A 15055-nucleotide genomic window follows, 5' to 3' on the forward strand; every position below is an offset into this window, starting at 1 on the left:
AGTTATTTTAGGAAGAGATTCAATCATTATTTCCTTAATATTTGCTTACCACAAAATACTTTAATATATCCAATGTCATATCTGTAATAATTTTTTACATTCAAGTGTTTATATTATTCCATTCACTTTCCTAAATGCTGGCTATTTTAGCAGATCCTCCTGCACAGTAAAAACATACTACCACAATTCTATCAATTTATGTTTTAGTCTGTGATATTATTACAGGCATTTTTGTAAATTTATAACAATTATTGCATGCTATTCCACAACTGAACGATATTATTGTATTAAATTATTCACTTTAGATGTCGAAGACAGGTATAGTCACCCAAATATTTATTAAGTTGCCAGTCTGGAAAATAGTATCTTTTCTCCAAAGGTTAAAAATTATTTTATTCTTACATTGCAGTGTGGATAAAATATTAACAATAAGTAATTATTTCTGAAAGCAATGATTTTAAAAATTAATGGTTTAAAACAAATTAAAGAGACTACACACAATATATTGTGTTAGCAGTAAAAAGTGTTAGCAGTAAAAAGTCCAGCCCAGGTCCTTCTGTGAAGTCCTAGGGACTGCCAAAAACTCTGGGGTATTCCACATCTACTTTCATTATTCGTTCATTGATTCAAAAGTAATTTATCAAACAGTTACTGTCTGCCAAGCACTGCCCTAGACACTTGAGATATATGAGTAAATGAAACCACAAAGGATCCCTGCTCTCAGAGAGCTTGGATTCTATCATGAGGAGATCAATAAATATTAGCCTGATAAATGAGTCATATAGTAGATTAGAAGATGATAAATGCCATAGAAAAAGACAAAGTAGAACAAGATAAGGGAGATCTAGACATGAGACAGGAAGCAGGTTACAATTTTAAACAGCATGATCAGTACATACCTTCTTGAGCAGGTGACTTGTAAGCAGAGGCTTGAAGGAGGTGAGGGATTTGCTGGGCATCTGGGAAAAGAGCATTCCAGGCAGGGCCCTAGGGAAGACAGGCCCGATGTTTTCAAGAAGAGAAGGGGCCAGAGTGACAGTAGCAGCAAGGTAGAAACCAATTTTGTACTCTCCAGTACCCATGAAGGAGAAGCCCTGGAATTTTAGCAAAGGAGCAGCTTAGAGCAGCAATATGGGAAGGAAGGAAGGGAGGCAGGGAGGGAGACTTACACTGAATTTGCATCTTTGTGGCAAGCCTACTGTTTAACCTAGAATTTTTGTCAGAAATAAGAATATCAAAGAATTCTAAAGATTACTGTAGTCACACTTCGTGTTTAGAGTTGTCTTTTTTCTTATTATAATCATTTTTTAAAGATGGTAGTATGTACCACCTCTCTAGCTATCTCATAGTTCTCAGGCCTGGTTCAAAGTCTTTCTTAGGACTGTACACCTATCTGACAAGCAAATTAGTGGTTATGAAGGAATCAGAATGATAGGGCAGCCCAAGAAACTGCCCAAATGCTGGAACTAAATGTACAGTAATCACTTGGGAAAATGTGGTAAATTTAGAAGAAAATACAAGGTTCTTTAAAAAAAATGTGCATTCAGGTGCACCGAGTTTCAAAATAAAACAAATAACTAAGGAGAAACCATAAAAATTAAGTCCTGCATGTAAAATAATCTCTCGTCTGTTAGTAGGCAGCACACCACTTTTTGATTTTTTTTAATGACATTTATCCATTACAGTCAAATCAGAAAAAAATAGTATGACGGTGCTTCAATATTTTTAAACAAAGCAGAAATCTTTTAATAATCTGTTGACTTGAAATACTCCAAAAGAAAGTGGATTAGTTCCACAAAACAAAGTGCTTTCCTCAATACGTGTTTGTTGTAATGGAGTCCAGGACCACCACATGTGATTATAGTAAAAGCTCTGCAGTATTTCCATCTGGCAATGAGAACACAAGATGTTGTGTAAACTACCAGAAGGGCTCTATTTCACTGTAATTAAAATTTAGCGTTACACTTAAGCAATAAGGCAACTCCAGGAGATGTGATTATCATGAGATAATGACCTTGGGGTGTTACAAGGCATACAAGGAACCAAATGCCTCCAATCCTCTAGGGGGCAAGATTATTTCCACATAACAATCTCGACCTCCTCTTGCTTACCCACCCCTGCCCCTGAAGCTGTATGATCAGTGAAAGAGGAAAGCTTGGGATTAACAGCACTAATATGATTTCTGCAAAAAGAGGACATCGGGGGACTGGTATATGACAAAGATGGCATCGTGGAATGCTGAAGCAGCAGTTTCAAATGAGTTGTATTGTTTGCGCAATAATTATGCAATGGCTTTAGAATTCTCTGGACACACATAGAACTGTCAGTGATGTCATAGTCATGTAAGTAATCCTCAGCAAGGGCACAGATTTAACCTTTTCCTCCTGTTTTGGTTTCGTGATTTCCATTCCATAATAGCAATAAGATATGACAGGTGGTACATTTCTTGAGGGTTTATTATTCTTCTTGGGTGGTTGAAGGCATTCAGCCTTTGGCCCGAACCCCTCAAGACATCTGAGATGTATAATAATTTCCCCAAAATGCAATGCCTGTCATGTCTTATTGCTTAATTACTTTGTACTTACTAAGTAATTCTTCTTAAAGTGAATGCAGATAACAGCGCTTACATTACAGTTTATACTACTAGAAACTACTTCTAAATGGGAAAACATGAGACAATTTCACTGTTATGAATGAGGGAACATTCCATTATATTACTGTTATAAACTGTAAACTGGAGGGCCACTTAAAATTATGTAAAATATTTATATGTTTTAATAATTTGTTGGAGGGGAAAGTGATAAACTAAAATTAGAGTTTATATAAAATTAGGACATCCTCAATTACAGCTCATGTTGAGGAGATGGGTACCCTAATTATTCAAAGGTATCTCAACTCTCGTATATCAAAGAGTTGAAAGGGAGAGCTTAGCTTGTATAATATTTTTAATTTAAAAAGAATGGAAACGAACAAATATTATTAAAGGGAAGCACTGGAACATTGGGAAAAATTATAAAATAGTAATATGGAAAGGATTTGCATATGTAAATATATATCTGTGTATATCAAATATACAAAACGTGGACACACTGAAAGGGTAAAAGAGTAAAGATTCAAGGTATTAGGGTTTTTTTTTATTTTTTCAGGGTAAGGAAGAACCTCCTAAATACAAATGAGCCTTATTAGCCATCTACCCGGTTGAAATTTAGAGTTTCATTGCCCCCTATTTCATTTTACTGGTATATAGTCATGTCTCAGTAAATACCTTCAACTCTCCACTTAAGAGAGTATAGTCTTCACTTCTGTTGTGGCTGGATCTAAGATCTGGTGAGCTTATAAATCTAGAATACCTTGGGGTGAGTCTACATATTCCTGAAATTCAGGAATATCTACACAAAGATTAATTTACAGGACCAAAAAAATGCATATAAACAAACATGATATATTTATACAAATCGATGAATACAAATTGTACATTAGAACACTTTCTAAATTAATCTCTGTAACTAATCTGGGTAATTCAGGTACACAACACAATAACATATTTCTTGACGAGGTCTCCGTCATAGTGAGTTCTCTCAATGACATGTCCCAAGTCACCAGGAACTCAGCAGTCATATTATTCAAGGATTCTAGAACGTGAGGCAGGGGAAAGCTGAGTAATCACTCCAGGTCCAGCCCACTCCAAGACCATGCCTCTGATTCCCTTCTTCATCGGAGAATCAACTAGGAACTTCAGCTCCCATTTTCTAATTGATCAATCTTATGACCTTAGCTAAAGTCAATTGACCTTTTTGCTCAATCTAGATTCTATATTTGGGGGGAAAAAAAGTACTAATACCAGCTCTAACAACTTCACAGAGTTTTGTGAAGATGTGAAATAGAATAAGGGGAAATGTTTTATAATTCAAGTGCTAGTCACATCCGTTTCTGATGTTGCTGTTGTTGCTACTATTGCACTCGACTGAACATTGAGAATGGATGGTGAACACACTTAGGCACAACTTTGGGACAAACATTAAACTAAAGGGATATGGTTGGGGTCGGATAGCGGCCACATTCTTATTTCCTAAAAGTATCAGGTGACAGAACGAAAATATCAATTTTTAAATCATTATGAGTCATAAATCTCCCTATCAAACAGATAAACACAAGAAAAATTCTGTTGCAAAATCTCTCTTATGTTGTAAAGCATTCAACATTTCTTGATAGAAGATGTTGCTGATTTTGGCCTCCTCCATGAAAGCCTTCCTTCATTGAAAATGAGATAACCAATCCTTCTTTGCATTATTACCCTGTATCAACAGGAAATCTTTCTGTCTGAATCCTTCTGTTTCTCACCTAAAACATTGTTTTACTATTTCCATTATTGTATTCACCAAACTTGTAGATTCTGTGGTGACAATGTTTAAATCAATTCTATCTCGGATTATAAACTACACAGCAAGAAAAGAGTCTGGCAAAGATAATTTTATTGAAAAGTGTTAATAAGTGTTTTTATTGTCAAGAAAGAAATATTTTGTATTTAAAAATGTACCTGTAAATATCATTGTTTAGGAAGCCTGCATATACTTCACCACGTTAAACATGTTTATCCTTCCATATATGCAAGAAAGTCTTTGATTTACATCACAATTTTATTCTTATAGTACATATAGATAACTTTGCTTCTCTTTCTAATGTGTATAATTTTTGCCTAGAACTTTTCGAAGAAACTTAAATTATAAGTTGTGTTTTTACTTCAAATGTGTTTTTACTTCAAATATTATTTAAAATGCCTTCTGACCATGATGTACAAGAACATAGAGGAAGTTTCTCACAGAGTAACTTCTTTACTTCTCCAACAATGTGTCTGCTCATATTTTCATAGGTAGATTAGCTAGGCATAATTTGATAATAAATGTTGGTAAAGATGAAGTCTTTCTTCCTTTCATCTCTCCATCTCTCTGTATCTGTATATATATTTTTTCATTACCAATAAAAAGTTTAACTCTCATGAGATATCTTAAAATTGTTTTTTTTTTTTTTGAAGGAAACTGGATTCTTAAATCAGGCCTTCCAAAAGAACATAAAATTAGAATTGCCTACTGAATGAAGATAATTCAGAAAGCAAGCTAGTATAATCCCAAAATTCCCAAATGCTCTTTTCTCAATGATACTTCTATCTACAGTGGTAAGAGTGAAAAATATGGAGTTTTTTGTAAATCAAGTACATGCTGGACAGGAACTATTTATTCACCTCTAAGAACTATTTAAACACAGTCTTTTTTGATACCAAGCCAAGGAAAAAAGCTCAACCACTGTCCTACAGATCAAATTTTTATTGCACAGAGGCCAGGTGGTAAATCTGACCTAGAAAAATTAGTAGCCAACACATGCCTGCTGCCTGCTCTATCTGTCTATCTGTCTGTCTGTCTGTCTGTCTCTCTGTTTTTCTATGTATCTACTTCTTTATTTTTTAATGTCACCTGCGTGAGCAAAATACTTCTTAGAATGGAACAATTCATTCAGGCAGGGGAGCCACTGTCCCATGCTCTTTCCTCCCTAATCAAGAGTGCTCTATCAACAATCTAACACACAGGTTCAACACTGATCTTGTCCCTGGGGTGAGTATGATCTTCCTTGATGGTGATGGTGGTGGTGGTGATGTTGCTGTGCAGTTGTATTATTGATCCCGCTGCTTTATTGCTAACCATGACTCTCTAGTTTCTGAAATGACTGTTCTTTCCAAGGTGATAAGTTCTTTCATACAATTTCCAAACAGCTCCATACACATATTCTGGCCCTTTCCTTTCATATTTCTGGCTCCCATTTGCTATCCCACATCTAAAATGGTGCCAGACAGTGATTACACATTTGTCATGAGATCAGAAATTCTTAAAAGATTTCCCAAAAATCCTCATGATAGCTGCTTGAAACTGCATTATATTCCCTGGCACCAGATGGAGTTATTATGAGGATTCTTTTCTTAAAGGGTCCATCTGCACAATGACTCTTTATGGATTGCTCAAATATACTTTGATTTCCTTGATTAAAATTATAAAATGTGGGTGCTTAAACTTGAGAAATATTTTTATATTCTATGGTCTTGTCATTGTCATGCATTCTGCTTAGTCCTAAACCTTTGATGGCCATGATCAAATCTAAAAATGTAAAACTTTTAGGCAGGGGCATTTAGGATACTTAGAAAATCGTTATAGGATTCCTTACATGAGGTACAGGTACATTCCAACGTACCTTTACATTGAAATAGCATCTGACATTTTAAAAACCTAAGTGTTTTCAACCATGTTCACTATTTATGAAAAAAACAGTGGAAGATTTAAGCCTAATTTCCCCTGGGTGACTGTAGTCTTGCCTTTGTCATCCAGAATTAGATATAAATCTCTTTTTGGCTCTGAGTATGAGAAGTGCTCCCGATGAAAAGATAGCACAGTTCCATAGAACCAAAGTTTTCTCTTCCACATTAGAGATGTTTTCTATGTGAAATAATAGAGCAAGTCAATCATGAGAAGACTCAAGACTGCCCTAGGGATGTGTAGTTTTCATGGCCTACGGGTGGCCTTTGGTGATTTATATTTGTATTCATAAACAAGTATGGACTTAAAACTTACAGGTGCTTTAGGGATATCAGAGGTGGAAGATTCAATCCTGGCTCTGTAGACGTGTATTTTCTTCCTGCATGTTTTTTTTTTTTCTTTCATGAAATGGTTGACTTAAATCTTAATAGACGGCCTCATGAAAACTACAAGATAAATAACAAGAGCCTAAAAAAAGTGGGGTTAAAAAACAGAAATGCTTGGAAAAAAAAAATGCCAGAAAGCAAAAATGGCTCAGATTACAAAACATTTTAAGAGAATTAAAGTGACAGAGTTCCACAAACAAAACATATTATCTGTTATTCAAGGTATTGGTAGAGCAGGGATTGCAAAAATCAATGCACCTCTAAACCCAAGACATTGTCAAACAACTGTTTAATACTCAAGTCTCACTAAATCACAAATCCAGGTTGGTAATAAATAGAAAATTGGTAGGCTAGGGCCTCATTTCCTTTCACTTCTTCTCTTCAACCTCACAAACTGTGAAAATGTAAAACAGGTAAGCAGTCAGTGAGTGAAACAATTAATATCCCACCACATCCTTATATGATTAGCCTCTTTAAAAAATCGGAAGCAGACTTAAAGGTGATGCAACATCCGAGTATAATTTTAACAAGAATAACTTCAGCTCCTACTACGTGCCAGTCACTTTTTCACTCGTGTCTGCTTCAGCTTGTGGAATTCAGTGGAAACTGCGTCTTTCAAGTCCTCAGCCTCCATCTCAGAAAACTGAGTCAGTCTAAAATGAATCTCTGCTTACATAAATGACTTCCTCTTTTGTCTTGCTGAAGGGAATTTAGCTTATCTGAATCAGCCTGGTGACAAATCCAAAAGTTTCTTGATGAGATCAGATCATATAGTTCCAGTAAATTAGCACATACCAAATACAGTATCTGCTGAATCTTCAGTATTCCAACAGACTCCTATCTATTGTCAGCAATAGAAAATGACCTTCAAGAAGGCTGCTTCAACTAAGGCTCCTGGAGTTTAATTGAGGCTGTGACTAGACCCAAAAGTATTCAATCTTTGCCCAACTACTTTACATGGAGACTCTGTGTCCTCTCTGACTTCATGAATTTATTTATTAACTCTGGAGAAGTTTTAATATACCAAAAAAAAAAGTGCAAAAAGACTTCTTTGTGCCAGCATCCTAATGTTCTTTGTGTTACCTTTGCTGCAGCCTAAAATTTAGAACCTTGGGTTGGCAGAGGCTGAATCATAAGACTGCCCTGTGGCTTTTCCATAGAGCCTGAGCTCTGGGTTCCCATCAACATTATAAAGTTGCTTTCTTGATTCACAGAATTTCATGAAAGTAGAGGCAGAGTACTGAAAACCATATGCAAAACATAGTTTAATAAATGTTAATTCATTCAGAGATCATGAAGTGCCTCTGATTTTTGCCTTACATAGTTGTAGCTTATTTCATCTGACCTCGCCATCCTGCATATTTACGTATATACACACACATGCATATACATACACACATGTACACATGTGCATATATAAATATATAAACAATTGGTAAATCTGAGTAAAGGATATATAGAAGTCCGTCATATTTTTATGTTTTTCTAGAAGTTGCAAATTATATCAAAATTACAAGTTACTCCCCCCATTAAAAAGTTACTCCCCCTAATTAAAATAAAATAGCCAGAAAAAGAGAGAGGAAGAACAGAGAAATATGAAAACTAAATGCAATGCATAACTTTGAATTGAATCCTAGAGCACAGGAAAAACATGCCCTGAAGAACGACAATTGGTGAAAATTGAATAAAGTAGGTATATTTGAAAATAGTATTATAATCGGTGCTAATGTTCTGATCTTAATAACAGTGCTATGGCTATATAAGTGAATGTCCTTGTTCTTACTCTTAGGAAATAATTAGGGGGAAGGTAGTATGATGTCTCCAAGTTATTTTCAAGTAGTTTAGAAACACACATGCACACACGCACACACCCCAACCACCCCACATACATATATACATATATATGTATACACATATTCATATACATGTACATATGTGAATACATATATATGTATATGTATGTGGGGTGTGTATGTATTTCTAAACTATGTGTACATGTGGTGTGTATGTATTTCTAAACTATATACATACATGTTTTTTATATATATATATATATACACACAAACACACACAGAGAAAAATGATAAAACAAATGTGGCAAAATGTTTAAAACTGGTGAGCTTGGATATAGGGTATACAGGAGGGGTTTTGGTGGTGTTTTTTGTTTGCAGTTCTTGCAACTTTTCTGTTGACAGTACACCTCCTGCACTGGACCCTTGATCCACGATCCCTTATTCATGATACCTGACCCACTTGAGATCTCGTGGCTGACATTTTTTTTTCATTGAATTTCTGCATGAATTGCTAGTTTATAACTTTGCCTCCCTACTGACACCGACATCTTATATGTAGGTCTCTGGCTCTAGTTCCTACCTCCCCAGCCCCTATCTGGGCCATAATCCTGATTCAATATGCTGTTGGTTCTCAGTCTGAATTCTTTAGACCATTCGATTCAAAATTGCACACCTTTTTTCTCAGAGTGAATCTTTATGTTTGGTACCCCTGCTACTTCAAGTGGAATACCTGTGTACGTATTTTTATATATGTATGGCTCATTTAAAATATATATATATGCTTTATTTATATTATCTACCTGTTGAAAAACTATACAACACTAATTGTTTTTGGATTTTCTGTTAGGCTTTATAATTTATAAATTCCCATGTTTCTTTTTTCAGATAAAACTTATTTCAATTTTATTACATTACTGAAACCCCCACAGGATAATGCAATCATATGTATTGACTAACTTTCATAGTTCTGTTGTTTAAAATAAAGCAGAGTTGAATTAAGGCCTAATACAGTCACATAAAAATTACACTGCTTTCTTTTTTTTTAATTTCATTTTAAACAGGCAGCCAAGATATCCAAGGCCAGTTATATAAACAAAAATTTCACTAAGAAAAGCAAAAAAGGTACTTCTATCGATAGAAGTTAATAGGATAAGTTTCTAAAATTCAGATTAAAATACTGAAGCCTTGCAGAGCAGTTCTTCTCTTAAGAGTGTAGATAGGAACAAATTGTTTGGCCCACATGAACAATCTCATTATTTATACTTGATAATCTTGGAACATGACTGAAATTAATGTGACAAGTATTCTTTTTTATAACATGAAATAATTCTTCAAAAAAATACAAGATAGCCATACTTACATCTCATATCAATTTCATGTTATACCAATTTACTTGGATGAAATATTTTGTAAAATCCCCCTTCCTAGTTCCCAGTAAGGATAGGTTTACCGCTTCTCTCTACTGTGTGTCATGGAGTGTTAATGTTTCTACAAAAGGCAAAAATATTAAAATTTCATAGTTGATAAATGGATTTCCAAACTATATAACCTGTATTGTTACCCTACCTCTTTTTTCTTTGAGATGGGGAGTCTCACTCTGTTGCTAGGCTAGAGTGCAGTGGCACGATCTTTGCTCATTGCAACCTCCGCCTCCCGGGTTCAAGCGATTCTCCTGCCTCAGCCTCCTGAGTAGCTGGCACAATAGGCGTGCACCAACACGCCCAGCTAATTTTTGTATTTTCAGTAGAAACTGGGTTTCACCATGTGGGCCAGGATATCTCGATCTCTTGACCTCGTGATCTGCCCACCTCAGCCTCCCAAAGTGCTGGGATTACAGGCGTGAACCACCACACCTGGCCACCCGACATCTTTCAGAAGCATTTTGAGATTGACCCCATCGAAATATTCAGCTTCTTTTTGCATTCCTCTGCTGGTAAAACAAAAAGAAAAAAATAAAAATACTGCATAACTGTTTTGTAAGAGTCTGTTTTATTTCCCAATTTACTCATCAGGAAATTTCCCTGGATTTAAAAAGGTTATCATAATGTTCAAGTATCTCAGTTGTAATATGAATAGTTTTTCAATGAAATGTGATTTGAACTACAGAAGTACAAGAGCAAAACAATGGACACCTTTAAAGAATATGAGACCTAAATCTCATGGCAATATGCTAGTCAGTGTTTTGTACAGGGAGGTCCCATTGGTTTAATTTCTGTTTTCTTCTCACTTTACTCTGATCCTACAAGGATGCAAATGGAGTAAAAGTGGAATTAGCCAGAATAATTTTCCCCAATGAAGACAAATAAATCAGTACAAGAGAAAATAATATACATGTCAATAGTCAAGACTGTATATGACTCCAGTACGAACAGCAATAAGCACTTTACTCTAGCCTCCACTCTAAAACTTGGGGGCATATGATGAAAAGTTGATGTCAGTGATTCTACTTTTGGGGATTCAAATACTGATATTCTTTGACACGTTCTACTCACAAGCAAGAATAAAGATTCAGAATAACAGCCAACTTTGTCCCTGAAGATCTGTGAAGCCCAAACAGAGCTGTAAGAAGCTCCCTCACTGAGTCTTAATCTTAAAACCACTGAAAAGTTCTGCCTTACAGGCCAAAGGTCTTGCGTGTTTGCATGTGGAAAAAGATGAGCTTGATGAACTACCACCAATAATGATAGTTAAGCTTGGTACAACAGGGCCTTGATCATTTCATCTTAAAAGAAACTGTATAATAAGTTGCAGCAAGGGAAAGAAAAGGAAGTATGAGATGTTCCACAGAGTTCCTCTGTCTTGTTTTCTGTCTGGATATATGACAACAATATTTCTATTGAATAATCAGGACACCGTCTTTTAATCATAATTGGATGTTATGGTTGTCTTCCATGCACGCTGCAGATGACTGCCCCTCCACAAACAATCATCAAATTATGCCACTTGAATGCCCTAAAATGGAGAGATGGGCGTGGGAAGAGAAAGACACCTCAGCAACAGAGAGCTGCGAAAACAGTGTGAGTTTTATTTAATTCCTACTTAACATAATTTTGCATAGTAAACAAAAGGGATATTTTTGAAAATCCCTTTGGATAATTTCTGCCACCTAAAATTCTGAGCATTTTGACTCACTGCCTTATAAAAAGAATCAATTAATTGAATAAGAGAAGGGATTCTCCCCTGATCTTTTCAAGAATCCTTAAAAGGCACATTTCTCACTAAGGATCTTGAAAGTGTATTTCTAGCCAATCCCAGGAGTCACTGCTCAGAGATTTACATTTCACAAATGTGATCAACAGTCTAAGCAGGATATTGACGTTTGGACTGCAGAGCTCTGCTACCTGCCGCATCGCTGCCATCCTGAATACTGCTGTGGAATTGCCACCTATGCGGAGTTTATATAGAGGGTTCTAATGGTACTTCCCAACAGAAACCAAAGCAGACGTGTATCACAGGCCAAGGAGACCCCTTCGGCATTGAGACGGTATTCCCTGCATGCCCCAAATTAAAAAGTAGTTTCAAATAAAATATATGACCACTGTAGAGATGTTATGTACAGTCTGAGGCAACTCCCACGACCACCTCCGGAACACAAAACCTCGACCAATGTCTTTTCTTTGTAGCACTTACCACTCTCCTGAATTTGTTTCTTTCTCTGTGTATTGCTTTGCTCTTCCACTAGAAGCACACACACCCCATGAGGACGGAGACTTGGACTTGGTCACTATGGCAGCCCCAGCATGAGAGCATGCCTACTCCACAACTGATGCTCAGAAAACACCTCTTGAACAAATTAATGACAGAACGCTCTTGCCAGTGTGGCCGTTAAACACAGAACACTGCTCCAGAAGATGAGTAGGTAGATTCAGACATTCAAACATCTGCCACGTGAGTGAACATTACACCTGTGCACCACTTACAGAATTCAGGATGCAGAGCACAGAGTCTATGTGAGGAAGCTTCATCTTAAAGGAAATTTCAGGGCCATTATCAGAGCTCACTCTCCCATAATCTTGATTATTATTTGACAATTCTAGCAGGCCCAGAGAGGAGGCTACACAGCACTGCTGCATTTGCAACAGAGCTCATCTAAATCGTAGGCCTCTGTTGAAGACAGAGGTTACACTGGTCAATAAATTGATGAAGATGTCTTCCAAAATATTGTTTCACTGTGCCCTTTGCTGAAGTGTTGAAATCACTATGAGCTCTTCAGAATTATGGTGTAAATGTCCCTAGAAGTTATGCTGGGAATGTACAATAAGGCTTTTCATAGGACAAAAAAAGAAAAAGAAAACCTTTTAAAAGCTTATCCCCTACCAGGAATTAGGGGGAGGAAAGCATCTTGGAAAAGAATACCCCTCAGTCTTTATGTTTCATCGTCACGAAAACACAGTTGTAGACCCATAGACCCTCAGGGAACTTTGTATCTATGAAACTCAGTGTTTACAGAAAAATCCTAAAATGGCCTTCAAACCTGAATAGCATACCTTTATTAAATCACAGAGGGTCTGACACAACCTAAAGAACAAACAACTTATAGGCTAAGAAATAGGTTTCTTATCCATAGTACATTTTAGAGTATTCTGAATAGTAATGTTGCATTCCAAGGGTATGATTTACAGTCCTCCCTAAATCTGGTCTCCAGAGCTGACTTAGGCTAATTTCTAGATCCTACTGCATCTACTTAGATCTTGTTCCCCATATATTTTGAATGCTAAATGCAAAACATGTACACTATTGGTGGCTATATTTTAGGTGAGGAATGCAATTCTTCCCCATAGTGGCAATACAGCATCCTCTCAGTTATAAATATCTTCACTTCAATGAGAAAAGATGATGAAATTCTTTTTGAAGACTCTCAAAGGGCTTGCAGATTTTTAAAAATATTACTGCCACTTTGTTTGGAAGAAATACAGTTTGGTCGTAAAACCATCATTTGTGATTGGATTTATGAACATGACATGCATTTGCATGCTGTGCATGAAAACCCTGCACCAAAGAGTGGTTTCAAACAAGGAAACTGTTGCTAGTTAGAATGTTCTCACCTGTATTATCATTAACAAATTTCAAGTTCCCTCAACCTGTTGAAAATAAGGTAATTCAAATGAATCTTCCTTTGCATGAACAGTCTATCAACTTCAAAATTCCTCATAACTTCATTGAGTTTTTTCCAATTAGAAAGGGAAATTCCTTTTATATATACTCCAAAGTGCTTTTTCTTTTAAAGTCAGATTGGGGAAAAGCATCTTTCTTTTTATGTATTCTATTTGTGTCTTGCTAAGCACTTAAGGTCTATCTGTAACTAGCTTAGAACATTTTCTTATCATTGAGCACAGTACTTGAGTGTGTTTTTTTTTTTTTTTTTAAAAGAGTTGCCTACTAAATCTAATGTATTTATTCAGCAATCCTGATTAAGCACCAGAAAGATATTACTAGATTTTTTAAAAAGTAAATAAGTAACTTACATTAAAGAAGCTTACATTTGAGGAATCACCACACTATTTTCCACAATGGTTGAACTAATATACGTTCCCACCAACAGTGTAAAAGTGTTCCTTTTTTCTCCACAGCCTCACCAGCATCTGTTATTTTTTGACTTTTTAATAATAGTCATTCTGATTGGTGTGAGATGGTGCCTCACTTTGGTTTTGATCTGCATTTCTCTATCAATCAGTGACATTGAGCTTTTCTTCATGATTTTTGGCTGCATGCAGGTCTTTTGAAAAATGTCTGTTCATGTCCTTTGCCCATGTTTTAATGGGTTTGTTTTTTTCTTGTAAATTTGTTTAAGTTTCTTAGAGATGCTAGATGTTAGACCTTTGTCAGATGCATAGTTTGCAAAAGTTTTCTCCCATTCTGTAGGTTGTCTGTTTACTCCATTAATAGTTTCTTCTGCTGTGCAGAAGCTCTTTAATATTTGCATACTATAAAGTAGAAGGAAATAAGGGTTCAGTAAAGGTACATGTAAGATCTTATGCTAAAAAATGGAAAGGGGTAATTAGGACCTGGGGGATCTGGTAAAGCTTCTTGAGAAGTTGTCATTTATGTTTGGTTTGAACAATTGGTAGAATTTTTATCATTGGAAAATGAGGGGACTCTGAGGGAAGGGGAAGCCTCTGATTCAGTGATTTGGAGACCTCTCTCAAATTCAGTGGCAAGCACAGACCAAAATTTTATGAAAGCAAATGCATTGAACTGATATTGGAGATGTAAAATGAATCCCAAGGTACGCTTTCCAATAACAACAGTAAGGCAATCCTCAAAGAATTTGGCGACTGTCTAAATTATTTGAAGTGAAATGGTTTCCGCAGATGAGATCTATATTTTAAATATCCAATATTTCTACACTGAGAGTGTATACATCAAGATTCTTTATTTTATTCATTTTTACTGTGCTCCTTAAGAGAAACAAGAATTCCTCTATGAAGTAAAATGCAAAGTAGAATACATTTGGCAGAATCATCCCAAGCACATGTAAAACAACATCATCACACCAGCTGCTGATTTCGTCCCAGTGTTTTATCCTGTCAATAAGAAAATCCTTGATGTGCTATTGAATACACAGTTATCTTGACAG

This window comes from Pongo abelii, chromosome 14 (assembly GCF_028885655.2).
Source record: "Pongo abelii isolate AG06213 chromosome 14, NHGRI_mPonAbe1-v2.0_pri, whole genome shotgun sequence".
In the NCBI taxonomy this organism is placed as follows: Eukaryota; Metazoa; Chordata; class Mammalia; order Primates; family Hominidae; genus Pongo; species Pongo abelii.